The sequence below is a fragment of the Anas platyrhynchos genome, chromosome 7 (genome assembly GCF_047663525.1).
Source record: "Anas platyrhynchos isolate ZD024472 breed Pekin duck chromosome 7, IASCAAS_PekinDuck_T2T, whole genome shotgun sequence".
Classification (NCBI taxonomy): domain Eukaryota; kingdom Metazoa; phylum Chordata; class Aves; order Anseriformes; family Anatidae; genus Anas; species Anas platyrhynchos.
In genome coordinates this window covers 20,010,603-20,025,741 of record NC_092593.1, presented here as the reverse complement: position 1 = coordinate 20,025,741, position 15,139 = coordinate 20,010,603, and the positions used below count along the sequence as shown (strand labels likewise).

Genomic DNA, 15,139 nt, shown 5'->3' with positions numbered 1-15,139 from the left:
TCTGCATACAATTAGTATAGGACCACCTGTGAGTGAGATTATTTTAAAAATACCCAGTTCTGAATTTCTGATAAAACTTTCTTCTGACTAATGACAGCCTTTTTACCAGTTTAATAGATCACATTGTTTTTCCTCAGATACTTTTTGAATTTTCATAGAAAACTTCTTTGGACGGATACAAATACAGAATACTGCATAGTTATACACAAAAGAGAAAGGCTAAGTTGTATAAGGAATCTGATTTTATGGTAGTATTCTGCAGAATTGCTATCATGCTATATCCTCCTATTTAGAAATTGGAGGAGCACGTGTAAATAAATAACTTATTGGAATGGTGAAGACCTTGTTTAAGACACGTTTGTTTTCTTCAGTCCTCTTTTATTCCCCCCCCGACATTCAGCTTGCTAAAGAATTTATTGCTGCAGAGGAAGATGTATGATTTATTTCACGACAGCTCTTTCACAGGCATTTGTGCTACCTTATTCCCTTGACTCCATCCAAAAGGAAAAGTATAGGATCACACGTCATTGCATGACCTTGCATCTGAGGATAGGCATTCTAATGCTTAAATTCTGCCATACATTTAATCAAGCCAGAGTAGTTAGTAAGATTCACTACCAATATTTTTAAGCAAACCAAACAGAATCAATTCCAGTCATTGCAATACTCCCTGTACTTAAAACACTGGTAAGCTGTTGATTAAGAATCAGAAATCACTGAGTATGCTTAAAACTTTCATTTTTTTAGAACAAAACATCATGTTTTGTTCTAAATGAAAGAGAGACATACAGGAAACTAATCTTCCTTAGAGTGTCTGTATGAAAACATAAGGATAAACTTGACTATAAATATCTATTTATTGTTTAATGACCACTATATGTTGTCAGTAGAGCATCTGTACACTGCCTGAGATTAAGTGGTTGCTTCTTTAGTTAGCAGCAGCAGCAGATGTTTGACCTCTTCGTTAAATTGCAGTTCATTGCAAAATTCATGCCACCCTTACTAAACTGAGCTCTATTGTGTTTAGATTAAATAATGACCAAGGTCTGGTCCTGCAGCCCACAATTATTTGAGTTACTCTTTGCTAGTGCTGAAGTCAGCAGAACTTCTCATTGCTGGTGAGGGGCTCAGAACTGGGCTCCTGTTCGCTGAGCACCATAATTCCATTCCAGATTCACTTCTAGTTATGTTCCCCCACCTCTCACTAAGGTTTTATCTGCTTCCTACTGCAATGACAAAAGCCAATTATATTTTAAACAGAGGCTTATCATAATATTTTACAGCCTTATTTAAACTTTTGGCCAGTCTAGTCTACAATTTCATCTTTTTTTAATGCATTTCCATTTTCTCGATATTGCCTACACATACTGAATTTAGAGGAGACTTTGCTTCATAAAGCATCTGCTTTGGTTACAGTCATTTTACACTTATTTCATCATTATTGCATGAGATTTGTATTGAGTATATAATTTAGATTGCTTCTTGTTTGGTGTTCAAGTAAAACACGAATTCTCTGCCGTAGCACTTTCATTAAAAGATGAAGAAGAAAATGCACAAAACATAAGAAAAAAGACAGGTTAAAATAACTCCTTATCCTTTACAAAAATGCATTTTAGTCTTCTCAACTGAAACAGTTCACATTAGAAATATTCTTAAGCTGTCTTTTTTCCAGAAAGTTCATATTGTCTCATGCGTCCAAACTAAAAAAACATTTTGCTGCTTTGTGGAACTGAATCAAAGACTTCCACAATTCAAAATAATTTAGAGTTGTAAACAACACTCATCATCCTACCAAGTACTAAGTAATAAACCATTACTCTTTCACAATGCTGGAAATAAAAATAAACTCTTCAGTGTGTTATGAAAAAGGAAGTACTTATGTTTTCATTCTTAAAAATCAAGAAAAGTAATAAAAAATTGGTTGGGGAGTTTTTGAAGAGTCAAAGTGTATTGCCAAGTATGATACATCTGAAATGTATGAAAAGAAATCACTGTTGCTGTTTCTGCAGAACCAGGATCAAAAACAAAATTTGTAAGTTGTTTACAAAACTGACGATTCATTTATTCTATACTAAAGGTGGAAACATGGTATTTTTATCTATAATGGACTGAGAAGGTTCATTAACTTCAAAGCATTGCTATGGCGAGATATCCTATGTGAATGGAAATTTACACATACGGTACAATTCATATATCCCTTATCTTTGTACAAGCCTTGTGCGTATTTAATGGGAAAAAAAAAAGTAAAAAAGTTATGGTGTCATAATTAACTTTACAGAATTCAATCTGGTGATTCTGTTAATTTATATGCACAGAACTTTGTTTCTACAAAGAAATTGATAGGTGGTGGTACTGCAAATGGCACTTGCAGATGGGTAATCATAAGTATTACCATGTACTTCTACTTTGGGGTCAGAATGTGGGAAAGTAGTGCCAGCTGATATCTTTTTTTGGGTATGCTTATGCCTGGTGAGACTTCTCTTATGTATTCTGTAGTCTCTCACATGTTTTTCACCAAAGGTGTACAGTGACCCCTTAGGCCTCATTAGCAAGATAATTAATATTTCTTCAGAAGAATTGATTGTGTGTTTATTGCAGTGGCCAGAGGTTAAAGCAGTTCCCTTTCCACAGTAATTTTGCTCATTCTAGTATTCTCTCTATACCAATTCTGATTTCATGTCTCCACTCCTTGAGCTATCTGCATCAATTTAATTTTTATATGACAAAGCACTATACACATCTGTGTGGGTCTATAAATAAAAAGCAATAAACTGACATCTTTCACCTGTATCAAATGTATTTCATACCCTTCTCTCTGTTATACTTGCTATTAAACTTCTGTCTCTTTATTTCTATTGCCTGTCTCTATTTCCCATGTCCCTCTTCACCTTTTCTGGCAATTGACAGTGTTCTCAGCTGCAGATGAGGCATAAAACACCATTACTCTCTTCACTACATCTGCCTCTGTGCTGATGGCTTGACACAGGCATTGCAAGCAGACACTTTTTCTGATATGGCATATAAAATAAATTATCTACAGACGTGTACGTTTTCTTTTACACATAAAGTACTGCTAATTTCAAGCAATGTGTCTATATATGGATCTCAGATTAAAATCTGGCTCTGAAATGAAGGCGAGGCTAAAAAATAGAAAGCAACCAACAGTGGGCTCTGAGATCATTGGCAATGCAGAGCTTTCAGTGATCTAATCAGTTTGCTTATTTCATACTGTCTTTAGTAGTAGCTAATATATTTTAAATGATCATGTTATGTTTGTGTGTGTCAATTGTCCTGTGTTCATAAAATTCAACTAGATATTTGTGTTATTTTTTTTTTTTTTCCCCTATGACTCGACTGCAGCCAGCCAAGTGTCCGTAACTGGCCTCTCAGCCTTGACTATCCATCTGGCATGTAAGTGAGTCCCACTCATTGCTCTAGGACACTCAGCAGGTCACTTCTGGTTTTACTCACACTATGTATTATTTGTGCAATTTTTTAAAGTATGGGAGCTTATTTTTAGAATAATCTTTAAACCCTGTAAAACCTAAAAGTGCAGTTTTAATTTTAAACCAGAAGAGATTAAGATTTCCTTGCAAATACTTTTGATTGAGGGACCCAAAATTTTAAGACAAACACTTCATAAAATATTGTGTGATTTTTAACAGAATCACAAAGTTTGGTGACAAAACAGTCTGTTACACCAAGTAAACTGCAGGATTTATAAATCCAAGTAGAGTTATGGAGACATCAGGGAAGGGAATGGATACCTTAGGTGTCAGCAGAAATAGCTGATACGTTTCAGTTTGAATTTTATTCCCATTGAGCAAGACACAGAGGTAAATCTGACTCTCTAGATTGTTTTAAAATGTAAATATGTCAACAGTAAAAATAAATGGTGTTGTGTGAGAAAAAGTTAACAGACAAATCCCCAGCAGTGAGGTAAATCAACATGCCTGTAAGTGGTAACAGTCAGATCTATAGGAGCACTGGATCACTTCTTGCATATTCATCCTTGAATTCTTTTTTTTTTAATTTCATTTTCCAAAATGTTAGGTAAAATCCTGTGGATTTTTTTCTTACAGCTATTATAGCACTGATATATGCAGTAGTCATGAACTGTTCAAAGAAATCTGCAGTGAAGCAAGGCTTGCAATTGAACTGCAGTACTTGCTGATTTTCAGGTTGTAAAATAGCAAAATAGTCAATGGATGACTAAGTTAAAACAAAATTCTGGTGCAGCACTGATTAGGGAAATGCCCTAAATGAAAACCAGCTCAGTCTAATCTTGCATTCACTTCTAATGCACAGGATTGTAATCCTGTCAGTAAAGGGACTTGTTTAGATAGGTGAAAATAAAAGGCCTTTGTGTACATAAGCTAAATCAAGGTTTTTGCATTACTGAGCTGTGTAGTGATTGTAGCACTAGTGTTGCATGTTAACAACTTAGCTTTTGGTTGTTTAAATCCATGAGCTAAACTAATTTGTCTACCTTTATTTAATCTTCCTACCTTCTGCCACTATAAATGCTTTTCACATTGTTCAATAGATGCAGGAGTAACTTTGGTCCCATTAAAAGCTGAAATCTGTCTGGAATATATACTTTCAATATACAGCTTTTCATAGTAATGGGCATTTGGCACTTACCTTTTAAACTTGTTTTTGAAACTACCCCAGGTTTAGCAGCTGGTGGTTTTAAAACTAGCAAGTGCTGGTTGATGGAAGGACCCTTGCCAATGAGTTTATTTCTGTGCATTATGATTGTTTATAATACATTTTAATAAGTTTGAAAATATAACATCCTTCCTTACCAAACTGTTATTTTCCCATTTGGCAACCTCTACCACACCACACTCACTCTACCCTAATTACTGTTGGTGCTTACAGAGATGATCCCAGAGTTTTTACTCAAATTCATTCCCAATGTTTATGCACAACAGCAGAACTCTGCCTTCAATTTTTGTCTACCTTTGCAAAGAAATGAGTCCTATGTAGTCACATTCTCTCTTTTTAACTTTAAATTGTTTGTTTAAAAACATTTAACCATATTTTTTTGGCTGGTAATTTCAGCCAAAGTTGAAAGAATGATGGACTTCCTAAAGATCCCACATGTGCTTTGTGAAAATCATCAGCATAGTCTAGGAGAGAGACCAAAAACACTTTTCCTGCTAAGAGAATGAAAAGAGCAACTCAGTGTATATACATGCTGTTTGCTAGTAGCTAGCTGGTAATTTTAATATACATACTGAATGCTGCAGTGGCAAAGATAGGGAGGGTCTCTTGAGACAGAGGGACAGCTAAGGGTGTTGCTTTTGAGGATATTTCTATGATATTCCTGCAGGATGCAGGAGCACTACCTAATATATCAGCATTATCTCTGGGAATGTTGATATTTCATGTTAGTTAACTTTACTACAATATGGTTCAAGTTATTATTTCACTTAAGAAAATATCTCTTAAGGGTATTTAGCGAACAACATATAGCACAATTTTAAATATGAAAAATATTTAGCAGGCTGGGCTGTGCATTATTCATAGTTATTTAATTTTTTTCCCACTGGTCTCTGTGTGAAGAAAGCAGTATTTGGAGGAACTGGGGAGAGATCATTGAAATATGAAAAAATAATATATGTATATTAAATTGGGGGTCAGAATAACACAGCTGGAATGATACTTTTAATTTTCAATATCATTGTACTTGTCTTTGATACCAGATAAATTCACAGCATTCTTCAGTATTGCCAGTGGAGCCCACAACATTATCGTATCACAAAACCTGACAGTGTGCAGTATAGTGCATAGCAGTATATAGTATACAATGGCAGTATGTGCTGTGCTCAGGTTTGTCCTGAGAAATGAATATCCGAAGGTTCTGATTCCTCAGGTTTATCTGTGATATCAGGGTCTCATAGGTACCACCACACAAGCATGTCACCTGTATAAGTCTGAAATGTCAGATCAGAATGTAAACAAAGAGAAAAGACACCTCTGGAGAGAGAAGAGAGAGCCTTAGTTTTGAGCCTTTTTTTTTTTTTTTTTTTATGCTTTAATATTTTGATAATGATTTGGTGACTTTTTTTTTTTTTTTTTTCCTTATGTGATCTAGCATTTATTAGAAGCTTGTTTTGTGTCGCAGCATGCTGTATTGCTGATTGTTATTCATATTAGATTTTTCACTTCCTAGGTTTTGGAAGCTGTTTGAATGCCAAATAGTAGCAATCATCTGTCAGATAATAGATGGGAATCTGGGATTGTAATTAAATGTAGCTACAGTACATGTACTTAAATACTAATTAAACGGCACCAACTCCAAGATCGTAATCTGAGTGATTATAACTAGACTCAATTCTTGAACAGATCCTACCCAAATAAGATTTTGTCGCACTACTAATTCTTGTCTTGTATAAAAATAACCAAAAAAAGTCTCTTCTTTTGAAGAAGAAATTCTGTCTTAAAGTTCTTACAACATAAAACCTTTTGAAAGATCTGATCTTTCAGCACTGGAATGCTATTTCAATTGTTCCTGTGTTAGATTACCAAGTGTTTCATTGGGTTTATGCGGACTTTGCAAATAAGAACATGCGAGGTGTGACACAGGAAACAAGACTAAACTTAAGCTTCCCAGAACTTCTCATTATAAGAATTTTCATTCTGTTGCTAAGAGCTTAGCCAAACTTTTAAAGTTAAGGACTGAAATGTGAGTTTGCATTATGATACAGCCTTTAATTATGTTAGAGCACACTATTCTTCTACAGCTCATTCCCTGCCTGCCTCATTCAGGTCATAAGATGGATAGTACTCATTTAATGGGCAGTTTTCCAATATGTCATTTAAAATTGTGATTCATTCAGTTTGTGGCCTCTTCCCTGCTGCAACATTCATATCTTTCTCTGAATACGCTGCTATTGATTTCCTCATAAGAGTGATGGGCTCCATTGAAACTATAATATCTCAGAGTTCACAAACATTAATGTCTCCATTTTATAATACTCTTGTGAAATGAGTGGATATTGTTATCTCAATTTTACAACATGGTGCTATGGCACAGTACTATATCCTCAAAGCACAGACCAGTTTGGGTGTCTAATATGAAATGATCAGAACCTTACTTCTCAAAGTACCCAGTCTTGAATACTTGTCCAGAGCTGAAGTTATTAAAACTACCAAGTGAATTTACTGTATTGAAAGCTATGAATTCTTAAAACTTCTGCAAATCTAATCCTTTGTTTCTCAAGCTGAGTGCTCAGAATGCACAGTGGCTGCTTGTGAAAGTTTTGACTGAGGCAATTTGCCCGAGATCATGCAGGAATCAGTGTCAGAACTAGGAAAACTCAGTTCTTTGCTCTACTTTCCTTAGCATAAGACCTCTGCTTTATTTCAAGATCTGTAACAAAGGAAAATGGTTTTACAAACATCAAGGTCATTCTATACACAGCTGGTTTTCATCCTCAGAACATCATCTTTCCTGTGCACTGAAGTGACAAGATTTTTGTATTATTATTTAAAAAAAAAGATGATGCTTAATATTTCACAGATGAGTGGGAGTTTGCAAGATATATGTTGAATTACGTTTCATTTTCTCTTTCATTCCTGAAAAATAAAAAGCCTTATTAAAGTAATATTTAGATCTCTCTCAGAATCTTTGCTGTAGAAATTAGTTTAAAGTCTCTGCTGACATTTTTACTTCTAATTCTTGCAAAATGTTGATGATTGGGACCTACATGAATATACCCAGTTGCAGTTCAGGCCTTTAGTTCATTTTAAAATTTTGTCTATATTGCAGGTTCACAGTGAGGTACATTGGATTGACTTACTGACACTTTTTAGAATTCTTCTCTGATTGTGTCCTCATCTTACAGTTTTTAAGAAACACATCTCTGCTTAGAAAGTGTTTTTTAAGAAAAAGATAGGAATTCCTGAATAAATTGACTGCTTTTGTGCTATTCTTTTAAGGCTAGATTTTCAAATGGGCATCTTCTTTAATGTCATCATATCTGAAGTTTTTAGATATAAGTACCTCCATAGACTGCTTGGGCAGCAGGTGGGGCTTGTGAATACAGTCCTGTAAAAAAAAAAAAAAAAAAAAAAAAAAAAAAAAAAAAAAAAAAGTAAAGCCCATTTTTGAAAATTTGTAAATGCAAAGCCAAGAGCTTCTGTGAAATGCATGTTCAAGCAGGTGTTATTTTTTAAAACAAAACAAACAAACAAAACCAAACCAAAACAAACAAACAAAAAAATCCCTGCTCTAGGGGCTAAAGGTCTGGTGCTGTGGCTGGTTTAACCACCCCTGACCATCTGGTCATACCCGCATGCAATGGAAGATAGCACTGCCAACTACATTGCTTGAGCCATATCACTGTGGATGCATGCTAACTTGGTGAGTATGTGAGCATAATATTTTCTGGAAATTTATTTTTAACCTGAATTAGCTCAGTGGCATGGTTTAAAGCAGAATTTCACAAGCAGTTGTGGTGGTAGACATGAAGCCATGAACTTCTTAAGCCAGCTTTTCACTGAAGTCCATTGATTGCAGAATTATGCGTTAAGCGTTGCATTATGACACCTAATTAACATCCTAAATCCTGTCTACCTGTGTGGTTAGTTATAAATGCTGTCAGATCAGGTCAGAATTAACATTTTGTCTAATCCAAATCCATTTAGACAGGATCTGTGTTTATGGCAGCACAACTAAGCTATCTTGCTCAGCTTCTATATACAAAGTAGGAGAGGATGGAGATCAGGCATTGAATAAGTATACAGGCACAATGTGGTTTTATTTTTTCAGCTGAACAATATATTAAATTAAGGAGATGAACATTTAGGGACATAAAACAATACATGCAAAATACTACATTAATCTAAATTAAACACCAGTGTCCAGATGTGAATGCAGAATTCTTTATGCACTGTCACTGGGACATATGGATGTGCGGGTCAGTTATGATCCAACTGAATAGAAATTTGACCCATGAGATAAGTTTGCAAACTGGTTTGTTTTTCAGAAATTCACATAATGTATGTCTAATTCATCCTTGAAAGTGTTCCATGTGTCAGGAATAATGCTGTATCCTACACTTCGTTATGAGCTACAGTACCACAGGAAAGCATGACCCGTAGTCAGAAACAGCAAGTTCCATTCCCTGTGAGGAAAACAAGCCATGTCTCCTTAAAATCTGACATTTCATTATTGACATTATTTCATTATTGTGTGGACACAGAGGATGGATGGAAAGACTTCAGAGTTACATATTTTAGGGAAAAATTAATTAATTCTCTTGGAGAGTCTGAGCAACTAATTTGCTTTGTTCATTTGTACCTCATATGGCCTCTGCCATCTTCTAGGCCAGATTCATTCATCTCCAGGTCACCAGGGGGAGGAAGTACATTTTATAAATACAAAGCATGCTATAAACATTAAATAACAGTACAGAGCAATGATTAGACACACCCAAAGTTTTAGGCAGAATAAACAGTTTTCTCCTTTTTTTTTTTTTAAAAAATGACAGAATTATAATTCATGGCTTATTACATCTAAATGGAGACAGTTGTATAGGAAATATATCAGAAAATCATACCAATCTGCACCCTCAAGCAACTATTTTATTTAACATTGTCTTTCAGTCCATCATTCAAAATTTCCACTATTTTTCAACTTTATGCACCTTCTTATTTGTATAAAACTTTACTTTGCTGTTTGTGTTCATCCTTATTGAGCTTTTATATGAGTATAACCATACTTTTAATAAAAATATATGTGTGTATATATATATAAAAGGAAACCTGGATGCACATGTAAATTTACCCATAACTGGAGGTGAAAAAGAGGGAATACCTTAATGACTTTTTCCTCAGTAGCAACCTTCATGAGACTGCCTCGAGACTCTAATCAAATGAAGAGTTTTTGACCTGCTGAGCAGCTGTCAGTAAGAAGGTTCTAAATTAATATTAAGTGTCTTTCAGCAAATGTCTACCTCTGAATAAGATATTTCACTTTTTGTATGATATTTTAGTAAGAAATATTTATGTAGAAATAATCCTTCATCAGCACTGTTATTCAGTAGATTGCCAAAAGGAAAAAGAAATCATTTAGACAACATAGCACTGCAAGGTGACACGCAATTATAGACCTGCAGCAGTGTCAGCTACTTAGATATTATTACATTTTGTTAAATTCATGGAAGCTTGCTTTAGTGTTGAGGAAACTGCTTGGAAACTTCTTTCTGTATTCTGACAGTCTAAGAAAAAATAGCTCTGTCCTATAAGATTAAAATTCCAAATTGTCTCTGAAATTCTTAATAAATAAAATGTAATTCCTACTTCTTCCAGCAAAGCATGCGTATGCATACTGAGCATATCCTTTGCTGGCAATTAGAAGTAACATCAGTAAAATTCTCCTTCTATACTCAATGTCACTCCTCTACTTCTCTAAGGCAGTGTTATTGCGGGTTTGCAAAGATTTTTCAAGGACTACTGACAGGTTTAGATTGACCTGATGAACCTATCCTGGCAACACAGAGAAAAATACTTTTCAAGCATGTTCAATTCTCTGGATATGTAGAATTTCTTTCAAAGACGTTAGTGTCAGTATTCACAGCTAATGCCTATATTTCTGAAGGGAACTGTAAATGGGAAAGAAAAGGAAGAATCACAGAGTATGTATTTAGTTAAAACATCTCCACTGCCTGTTGATATGACATAGGCAACAAAGACAACTTAAGAAATCTAGCCTTGTAGGCCATCAGGTACAGGTACATCATTTACTTTGGAAGGAAGATGGAAGTTATGATTTGTTTATTTATTTATTTTTGATGAAATATCTATATTGTCCTAGATTATTTTTTCTTTTCCTTTTAGTTTAAAGGTTAATCACATTAGAGTACTTGAAAATAATAATAAAAAAACATTCCTTGACCTTATGCAGGCACCCACTAAACATTTTCTTGCTTAAATTATGAAACAGTAACACACCTATATTAAATACATACTGTCCAGAAATTTGTTACAGGGCTTATTAGCAGCCACACTGTCTTAAAAAATGTGGTATGAACAATAAAAATGATGAAGGCAGAATCTAGAGCTACTTTGCTGTGTCGGTTCTAGCTTTGGTACCTTGCTACAACTTGGAAGTTAGCATTAAAGTAGAGCTAAAAACACCTACGTTAGACAAGCAAGCATCCTTGATGGCACAGTAATAATGTTGAATTTTCAGAAAATGCAACAACTTATGTTTGGATTAGTTTATTATGCAGCTGACAGCATACAGTTTCTTAACTGTGGCTGGCCCTGTGACATGGAGTGTATTACAATTCCCTACTGGAATGCTGTATCTGGTGTCTGTGGATTCATCTGCACTGAGACACTGTGTGATACAAGTGAAAATCTCATCTTCTGATCTGGAAGGAGAAATATCTGCATTTCTCCTCTACATGCAATACACCTCTAATGAGGTAATCTGAAATGTAACCAGCAAATAGATTTTCAGCTGGAAAGAAACGTTAACTGTTAGTAGAGTTGTGAGGAGTGTTGATTCTAAAATAATTATCCATATTATTGGGGGCAATAAATTGGAGAGAGAACGTGTAAAAATTTGTAAGTGGATGACAGTGTTTAGTAACATTTCAGTAATAAAGCATTGCTAAAAATGCTTAGCTGACAAAGACTTTTTATATTGCTATTGTCCCTTCTCTCAGTGCTCTTATTAGGCCTAAAACTTTCAGTAGCAAATAGAGAAAAAGCTTTTGACAAGTCGATATATAAATTCCAACCTTTCTTCCAACATATTTCTTTTTGATCAAAATATAACCTGTTTACTGTATTTTTCTACTATTCTGAATCAGTCTTGTTCTCCAAATGCTTTATCATTTTAAAGCACTCTTCCCATTGCACCATTCCCATTTTGTAAACAGAAGCTGCACCAGCACAAAGATAAAAGTATATTGGTAATAGAATGTGAGCAGCAATTTCATGAGTAAAATGTGAGATCTTTCTTGGAAAGAAAGATATGTATGAGTTGTCTTAGTACAACTGGAAATGGAGCAAATTATTTACAGTTTGTTTTGCAATTGTATCATTTTTTAGAGTTGTTTCCTGAAGAGTCAAATTCTAGATTCATTAGAATCCAGTAGAACTAGTAATTCTAACAATCAAATGTTCAGTCAAGTTTTTGCTGGTATTAATAGTGTGTCTGAGTTCAAATGAAATTAATAACCCTCAACAATTAGTAGAATCCATTCCTCTGCTGAAGGCCTTTGTAAGTTTTTGGGTCATTTAAATCTTATTTCAGTTCTAAATCTTAATGCAACTCTGTTGAGCAGTAGTTTGATGTGTGTTGCTGGGTAGCTGTGTGAAGCTGGGCAAACATTTCACCTCTCTCAGATTTGAAAAGGCTGTCTGCAATGCATGTGCCTTTCAACAATGCCAGGTCTCTTGGATTTATTACATATCCCACAATAGCTGGTCTTTTCCTCGAAGTCCCTGCTGCTAAATCTGGGTCTCCAAAAACTGCTGAGTCCTGATGGTTACTGAAAGAAGGCTGAAAACATGAGCAAATGGATGCCAAGCCTCAAAAAATCTGAAATAAAATAAAGCCAAAAAAAAACAAAGCCAAAAGGTTTTAAGTTCTTGGCACATGAGGGGAATCTCTACCAATAAGGAGGTGGCAATCTGTGCTACAAATACTTAAGGGCTGGTTATGTGAAATTCGCAAAGTTGTAGGAGAGATGTGTGAAGTGTGTACTTGTGTATTGCATTTCCCCCTTCTCCTTCCCAGTAAAACCCTGCCAATTTTGGCTTTCAATGACATAGCACTTAGATGACTGCCACATTGCTTTAAGCAATGTGTGGAGTACCTGGACTAATTAGTTTACAAGAAATATGCAAATGAAAAGACTTTTGATGCTACAATGTTCCTTGTTTTCACTCTGAGGAGAAGAATGAGGTCTTCCTCTCTGGATTCCAAGATGCTTTGGTCATTTCCATAACACAGCTCAATAAATAAGACTACGCTCTCTTTTATTGGTAGAGTTAGTTGGTTCTGAAGAAAATATATCCACCAATATTTGTACAGATTTTAAAATTCAATTGCTCCACGGTGCTTGCTTTTTGTGAACATTCTAGCAAATAAACTTTACAGAGGGAGTGTTCACAGAAGAATACAATTTAAGTTCATACTGAAGGAGAACACACTGATTATAGGAACAATGTTCAGGCAAACACTGAACAAAATCTAATGTGTGACTTAGGTAATTAGTTTCAGAGACTAAATTTTGAATAATAAACATTCACAATGGGAGTGAGCTACAAAACAGGAACTGTTTGCAGAAATTATTCAGCAAATAGTTGCAATGAATAATAAATATGAGAAAAATTGTGATCTACTCACAGGCATTTCATTAGTAAGTAAAAAAGACAAAAATTGTCAACTAAATTATGAATGGCAAGTAAATTATTAATCATTTTCACAAATGCTGTTGAGAGATCATTTGTTGACTTTGAAATGGCTCAGGGTAGGTATGTGATTTCTTCTCACTGGTTTCGTGCTATTTGGCATTACAGGTTCTGAATTCAAAATACAGGTACTGCTCACAAGAGTAGTAAACCACAGTAAATCAGAAATCCTAAGCATCATATTGCTCTTCTAAATGCAACCGTATATAAAGGCATTTCTCTAACACAAATGAATGTGCTTGCTTGCGTTCAAGCAGATAAGATGTCCCAGTCGGCTGTGCTGGATTATTCATGTATCTAAACGTAAGCACATCTCCAAGTGTTTGCCAGATCTTAGGTAGGCAGTTAGGTCAGTCTGGCTGGCAACAGGTAATGAATGTGAAGAGCGTGGCCAGTGCTTATTTTTCAGGTACAAATTTTCAGGTAGGATGATATACGAATATCTTGTAATACTAGTGTGTGTAGCTGCTTTGGTGTGAATTAACAATATGGTCATACCGCTCATGCTATTTTATTTCAAATGCAGTTGGCCTTTCATGCCAGTAAATGCTGCTGCTGCTGAATTACCACTCTGGTAACAGCAATCCTTGAAATGCTGGCTGTAGCCTACTTGCGTGCTACAGAATAAACATAGTGCTATTTTATGGTTGGAGACCACTGCAGGGGAATCAGAACTTTCTTCTGAGTGTTTTTTTTTTTTTTTTTTTTTTTTTAGCAGAACTGTAAAACAATACCATTCTGTGAGTTGCACATACTGAATGTAAACTTGCTGAGGCAGAAACCCCATCTACCTGCTTATAATTTTTCCAGCATCTTACATAGCACCCTGATCAGAGTGCCAGATCATAAATGACACTCTGAAAACCCACTGAAAAAAATGCCATTTTTTCCATGACACTGTTTATCAGTAGAAATTATTTCCAAAATGTCTTATTGGAATGAACCATCCAAGAACTGGAGCTTTACAAAAATGAACAAATAGTAAAATAGCACTCCTATGGAAACTTGCAGAATATTTAGTTTGTGCAGGAGTCTATAAATTTGTCTATGCTCATCAACAGCTGGCATATTTTTGGGGGTTTCTCACAGCTTTTTATCCAATAAAGTGAAAACCCAGTTTTCAAAGGATATTCCTTCCCACATATCACAAGAACATATGTTGTTTTTACAAATGACTAAATTACTTTCAGATGCCAGTTTGTACACTACTGAGAACAAAATGTGGGCATTATTAACCAGATATCTATATCACGTTTAGAGAGAGTGATGAACTATTTATTTCTCAACTCACAGGATCATTTATTCAATTCCAGTCCTCCAAAGGCGTTTTTGAAAGGTTTCTTTTCTTATGCTCTTTATTTGTGCACCTCACCACTTTTAAGATGCAAATAATTTTGATTCCTAGATGCATGTGTTCTGTGTCTAATGCTTAGGGTTTCATGTCTCTGTGCTGTTTCAGAAAGGAACAGCAGCATTACTTGAGGTCATATTGTACATTCTTCCTGCTATTATGCCACTGAGTGTTACATTAGGGATGGTTGATTCTGGTGTTTAATTGGAAGGACATGTTTTTATTAGCAAGCTAGAATTCCTCTATCCCTGAAAGACTATTCAATTATTTTTCACCTGTTGTATTGGAAATTGATCAAAAATCCTTTCTTCTCATAGAAAAGCTCGTGCATGAAATGCAGTATAT

At 35.0% G+C, this 15,139-nt stretch overlaps 1 protein-coding gene across 6 annotated transcripts in view; it reads right to left on the bottom strand.

Moving 5' to 3' along the window:
* B3GALT1 (beta-1,3-galactosyltransferase 1) overlaps positions 1-15,139 on the bottom strand; it is a 202,842-nt gene that overhangs the window by 67,098 nt on the left and 120,605 nt on the right. The window contains exon 3 of one of the 6 annotated variants that reach the window (XR_005267100.2): positions 6,060-8,059. The exons of the other annotated variants lie outside the window; for them this stretch is intronic. The gene's annotated coding sequence lies outside the window, so the exon portion shown is untranslated. Of the gene's footprint in view, positions 1-6,059; positions 8,060-15,139 lie in introns of those variants that run through there. 6 annotated transcript variants of the gene reach the window in all.